Genomic DNA, 6502 nt, shown 5'->3' on the forward strand with positions numbered 1-6502 from the left:
AAACTAACTTAATTCGATTTAAGCTAATATTGTGTTTAGATGTAAATCAATATATATTATTATAATAAATTTAAGAAAATTTTTTTAACAAATGTCCAAAAATACCCTTTATAGTGGGTGGTTGACGAGAGTAGAGAAATGAAAGAGATGCTAGAAAGATAAAAAATAATAGCTAATCAAAATGATGTTTTTTCAAAGATAAAATAATTATTATATTTTAATGATAAATGTAAAATATTAGATAGAAGAGGAAGAATGAAGAGGAGAAGAGAAGAGAGAGAAGTAGGTTATTACTAAATTAATTTTGAGATAAACTATTGTTTGATATTAAACCAATATAACCCTCACTATATTAGAATAAAGTTAATACTTATTCCTATCCAAACGCAGCCGAGACTCTTTGCTAAGCTTGAGACCGTCAGGAACTGAACAAAGTATACAGTCATCCCCAATCTTCAAATAGATTTCGATTACGAGTGATGACCCATTTAGATATCCACTTCCCCTTGGTATATTGGAGCTGTCTTTCTCTGTCTTCCCAATTGCCATGCATGATTGAAAGGTAAACCATTCTAAAACCTCTACCACTTATCTTTTTGTCATTCATGCATATGAGAGAGAGAGCTTTAATTTGTATTGTTTTGCCTAACATACACACTCATCCCCACTCCACGAAGAAGAACGCACTGATCTAAAAAGAGCCACAACTTCAACTACTCAAGACAACCAAACATCTTGAAGAAGTGCTCCTCTTTACTAAAAGGTGTTATAGTTGAGTAAATCCGACAGAATCATTTTAATGGGGAAGTGGTTCTATGCATGCATGGTACTATCTCTTGAAGCTTCGACGAAGCCGGATGGTCAGTGGTCCCTCGCTTCCAAACTAAGATATTTCGATAGGCTCTAAAAGTAAACTTAAATGAGTCAGAGGTTTTATATTTTAAACGGCAAACGAGTGATAGAATTTGAACTCATAAAATCTTATGCCGTTCGAGAATGAATGTTTTTATATTTTATATTGTAAGGTTTTAATGTACTTTGGCCATGTATTTCAAAATATTCTAATTATGTAAAGTTGTCTAGATTATTCCTATAAGCATATATGCAAGTCTTATGATGGACAATGCTGATTTTTGGTAGTAAAAAGAATATTTTATGCACAAATGTTAAAAGATTGGTTTCTAACTAAGTAACAACTCTTGGGAATAGAAATCAAAAAAATTACACTTTTTGTATCGGGCATTCAGATCCACTTTAGATCTTGGAGGATTTTATCTCGAGAGTATTGCGTTGAAAGCATCAACCTCAAAAATCACTGAGATTAGAAACTGACAATGAAAAGCAGTACACAATGAGTTCGAGCGAGTAAGACCTTATAAATATAGTCATTGACAGATGGATAGTAAGTCCATCTTGTCAACTATCACGAAATATAAATATGCTAAAATTTTCTTATCCCAATTACTTTAATTATTCTATTGAACTATATATAGACACACACACACACACACAATAAGAACAAGTGAGAGTTGATGTAAGAGTCAAAGTTTCGTCACTTAGTAGATTGGAAAGCACGTCGTTAACATGCATACAAAAATATGTAATAATATTAGCATGTGCATGGGAGTGGGGAATATCCAAGGAAAAAGTTGGACGTGCGATGAGGGGAAAGTATGTTGGTGAGAGCAAAACATGGATGTTTCTTTGTCCACCCCCACCTTATTTTACTTTATACATCGATCATCTTTTACTTACTTCTTCCCATGAGATAGAAATAGAAGAATTTTAAGTACCAACAAGGTGAGACACCACCTGTAAATTATTATTATATATATATATATATATATAGCTCTGAAAGCTTACTCTCTTGTGGCAATTGGTTAGGATTTAGTTGGGTTAGGGTCATGTTATAAATACGACTGCGTCTATTATAGTACAAATACAAATGAATTATTCCGATGATAAAGTGTTATTCAGATTATAATCAGATTAGATAGATTAATCCGTTTACGACCCTAATCTGATTATATAAAACTTAAAAAGTTTTTATGCTCGTATCGAGTTATCGGATCAGATTAAATTTGCTACGTATCCATATTTGTATCAGTATAAAAGATAAAATTATAGCTTTTGCTTATATAGGTTGTCTCGATTTCAATTTCTATTGTGGTTCACACTGGGTTATAAATATTAAATAGATATTAATAATAAATTAGTAGTTGAGTTAGTGCGTGGTATAAGATATAATTTTAATATTTAGTTATGTTAGGAAAGAAAAGAATTAAGACTAGAGAAGAGATGAGAGAGAAACTTATAGTCCTAAGATCTGAGATGAGAGAGAGAGAGAGAGAGAGAGGGAGGGAGAAAGAGAAGTACTAAGATGATCAATTAAGGCGTGGGAATCTGGCTACAATTTAGTGGGCACGCCACAAGAGCTACCCACTTCTCTTATCATGACCTTCTCTCACCTAATTTGTGAAACACAACTGATCACCTGCGTAGCCCACCACAGCAAACCACACCACCCCCCTCATCCACCCAACTGCCACGTACCCCTCTCTCAGATCGATCTCCTTAATTATTATGTCAACTTCTTCTATATATATATATATATATAGAGCGAGTGATAGAAGTAGTTGTTGTTGTGATGCTAAAAGAGAAAGGAGAAGGAAATAAGCTTGTCCCCGTTTGTGGTGTCATGGCAGAACCACTTTAACGCCGTTGTCCGCGCTTTGTGGTTGGTCCATATTAGATAGAGAGGGAGAGTCTTTAATTTAACGTATCGGATAATAAATATTCTTTCTAGGCGAGCGCGAGCGCGAGCGCGCGCACACCCATACACATACATTCTGCGCTCCTGCTCCCAATGTTTACATACAAGACCAACCAAAACCATTAATTATGTTAGACTTACCTTCAACTATATATATATATATATATATATATATATATATATATATATATATATATATATATATATTAAATGTATATTAAATGTAATATGTATTATTGAAATGTTCACCTATTTTGAACTATTATAAATATCTCAAACACCTGCTCTGTTAAGCTTTCATTATCTTTTCTATCCATAAGTTCTCAAGTCATATGAATATATGATATGTTTACTTATATTTGAGTACTCTTACCTTCTTATGAGGGTATCTTGAGATACTTTTAATAGGTTTAAGGGGTCTATGTGTTTTAACTTTTTTTCATTTTTTTCAAAGGAGGTACTTAAAAAATAATAAATAATTCAGAGGTCTAAGTATAATTATTTCTTACTATTATTATTATTATTATTATTATTATTATTATTATTAGTTAGGTTTTGGCTAGCTCTACTACCATGCACCCACTTCATCATTCCCCTCACCATCCTATTCCCATGCCCTTAATATCCCGAGGCACCTCCTTCTACCTCTTTTATACCCCCTCTTCCTCCTCCTTTCAAGCCACTTCACCCTTAACTTTTCTCTCTTCTTGTTCTTGTTCTTGTTCTTGTTCTTGTTCTTGTTCTTCTTCTTAGTTTCCATGAGATTGTTTCTAAGTTTTTATTGCTTTCCCTTGCTTCCTTTGCTACCTAAATGTGGGCAAACATGAGATAGTACTATCTACTAATTAGGATATATCGGTCACACTATCATGATGTCTTAGAAACTGGTCTCAAGCTAGCCATGAAGTGGATGGGAAACAAAGAAACGGAAAAGGAATACCTATATATCTATGTTCATATCTCCCGGGAGGTTTTTGAGGTGTTTCATGAGGTAATAAATCTTTGGTATATAATGAGAATGGTTGTCCTTCGTGGATAATATCTCTCGGTGTACGCGTGTAGCAAGCGATATTGGTGAGGTTCAATCTGATGACGGGCTTTACATAGGATTGTAAACCAATATCTGATTGAGCCGCGCCAATATCACTTTCTCGACAGCACTCACTCTCTACATCTCAGGTTCTGTCATCTACTTCTGTATCTTTCTCTCTTCCTCTTCTTTATTGTTATTGTTTTAATTACTAGCTAGAATTAATGATACTTATTTTTGGAAGAATTAATTACGCATAAGTTAACCAAGACAAACCCTCTTCCAGTTCAGTTCAAGTGAACACAGGTAGTGCTATGTAGCAATCTTCTTTTCTCATTGTACTATTTTTTATCTTCTTCATTAGATCACTAAAAGAATTATGGTTGCTTCTTACCAGTTGATTGATAGTGAGAAACACAGATCATGCGATTTGAATAACTTATCAATTAGTAAGGCCAAGATGCATCACCTGTATATATATCAATTCTAGATCTATGCATCATTTCGCATTGGTGCCGTTTAATAATAAAGTTTCTCCTCCTCTCATGGTCTAACGAACTTAGCCTAACTCAATTTACTTGATCATTATCCGATATATGTAGTACATGTAACAGCAATTAACTTCAATGAATAACTAAAACCAATGTAATTATCTGATAAGGATGGTATATTATAAATGATGAGGTTAGATACAAAAATTTCATCAAATAACCAAGATATTAGATGAGATAAAAAAAAAATGACCTCCATATGATGAATGCCAGGTCTTGTGTGAGAACATCCTGGGGTTTGAAGCATTCTACTCATCATTTTGTCTCAATTTAAAGTTACTGGACTCTTACCTTCTATTGATTATAGTATGTGAGTTTATTAGCTCAGAATTTATCACTAATTTCTACAACCAGTAAACAAAGGCCATCCACCTGAAACTAATATATGCATTGTCCGTTATATATGAAGATATTCAATATTACTGTTTCTTTTCCAACTGCAGGAGAGCAATTAATATTGTCAATGCTGGTTATAACTTATAAATTGGCATGTACATAACACAAACTCGATGGAAAGAATATTAAGTTCATACATATATATGATTCAGCATAGTTTTTGTCTGTGTTTTGACGACTGTTAGTAAATCAAATTAATAAGAATAGACATATAATCCTTACCTAGATTATCAATACTACCCATCGAATCAATACTTAATGTGTTTGTTTATATCAATACTTCCCACCGAATCAATCCGCTTCATATGATCCTTTGGCTCATAATTGTAGGATTTATCATCTTTTTGGAAGTAAATAAAGAAATGGCATCACTCTTCTGTCTATTTCTAATGATTCGTAAGAAGTACTTACCTAGATTTTTATTATTCTTAACCTGTTAGACCTCTTTTGGTTATGCATCACTTACCATTAGAGACAAGTACATTGGTCAAATTACAATCTTAAAGTCATAAACTTGTTTTAACTCTAAGATACAGTAATTTTTTTATGTTGTCTACTGGTATAGTTTGATCTAGTTCTAGAAAATCAGAAATATCTCTTATACATGTGATACTTCTCTAGGACACATGTGATAAGGCCATTGCATCTTAACTTGGAAAGGATTATCTTTAACACGAGAAATTTATGGGTATAAAAAATAGGGTTCAATTTATTTCACTATCTTATACTTATGCTCAAAGTTATTTTATCTCCTTATACTTTAAAAAGTCACAAAACTCTATGCTTATGACTAAGGTGAGACCTTTCTTTTTTTCTATTAAATTTAACTGAGCACCATAACTACTTTAGTCATTTAACAACATTATCTCAAAAATCTGCATGTCTTGTTTATAAACATGATAGAGTATTTTGATCATTTTAGCGTTGTTCAATTAAGTTTAAAATGACACTTTAATTAAAGTATATGAACTGATTTAAGGCTTTTTAGATGTATAGAGTAATAAAATAATTTTGGGCATAGGTACCTAGTGCTAAAATATATTTAACCCTAAAAATTACTAAATGTTTTTTTCATAGATATTCTAGAAAGAGTAACTAGCCATATTATTGTGGTTGAGCTCAAGATTATATTAGGTTTAATTGTTATAGTCGAATTTAGCAATTATCAACTATTTCAATAAACATGTATAACAACTGAAGTACTTAGGATGAAAAGGTCAATTCCAGAAGATAGAATGTATGATATAGTGCTTGAATTAAGGAAACTCTATTAGGGTTATATGGTAGACTTGTGATTTAGTAGCAAAATAGACACAGCTGAATCTACTCAATATATCGATACCTTAGGCTTTGAGCATTGTCCAATCTTAATGCAAAATGTCCACAAAACCTACAAGGAGAGATGCCATATATGCAAGTGATGTGGCATGACTAAACCTTAGAATCAATCACCATAACAAGGTATTATTAGACAGGCCCATGTTAATCCTATGATCAACTCATGTGGAGCATTATGGTGGAGATGAACTTTATATAGTACAGAGCCTTCAAATTTTGACAGGATGTTGTAATTGGATCACTGATTTTGGAACACAAGAAAAGATTTATTATTTTGAAAGGGGTAGTACACCAACCATGTTAATGAAAGAAGATATTATCTTGATATGATATGAAAGGGCAAAGGTTTAGGAATCAATGCTTGAAGCTTCGTTCATCAACCAATTTAAAAAGTAGTATAATTAAGGACAAATA

The sequence above is a fragment of the Typha latifolia genome, chromosome 5 (assembly GCF_019914945.1).
Source record: "Typha latifolia isolate L0001 chromosome 5, TyphaL0001v2, whole genome shotgun sequence".
Taxonomy (NCBI): domain Eukaryota; kingdom Viridiplantae; phylum Streptophyta; class Magnoliopsida; order Poales; family Typhaceae; genus Typha; species Typha latifolia.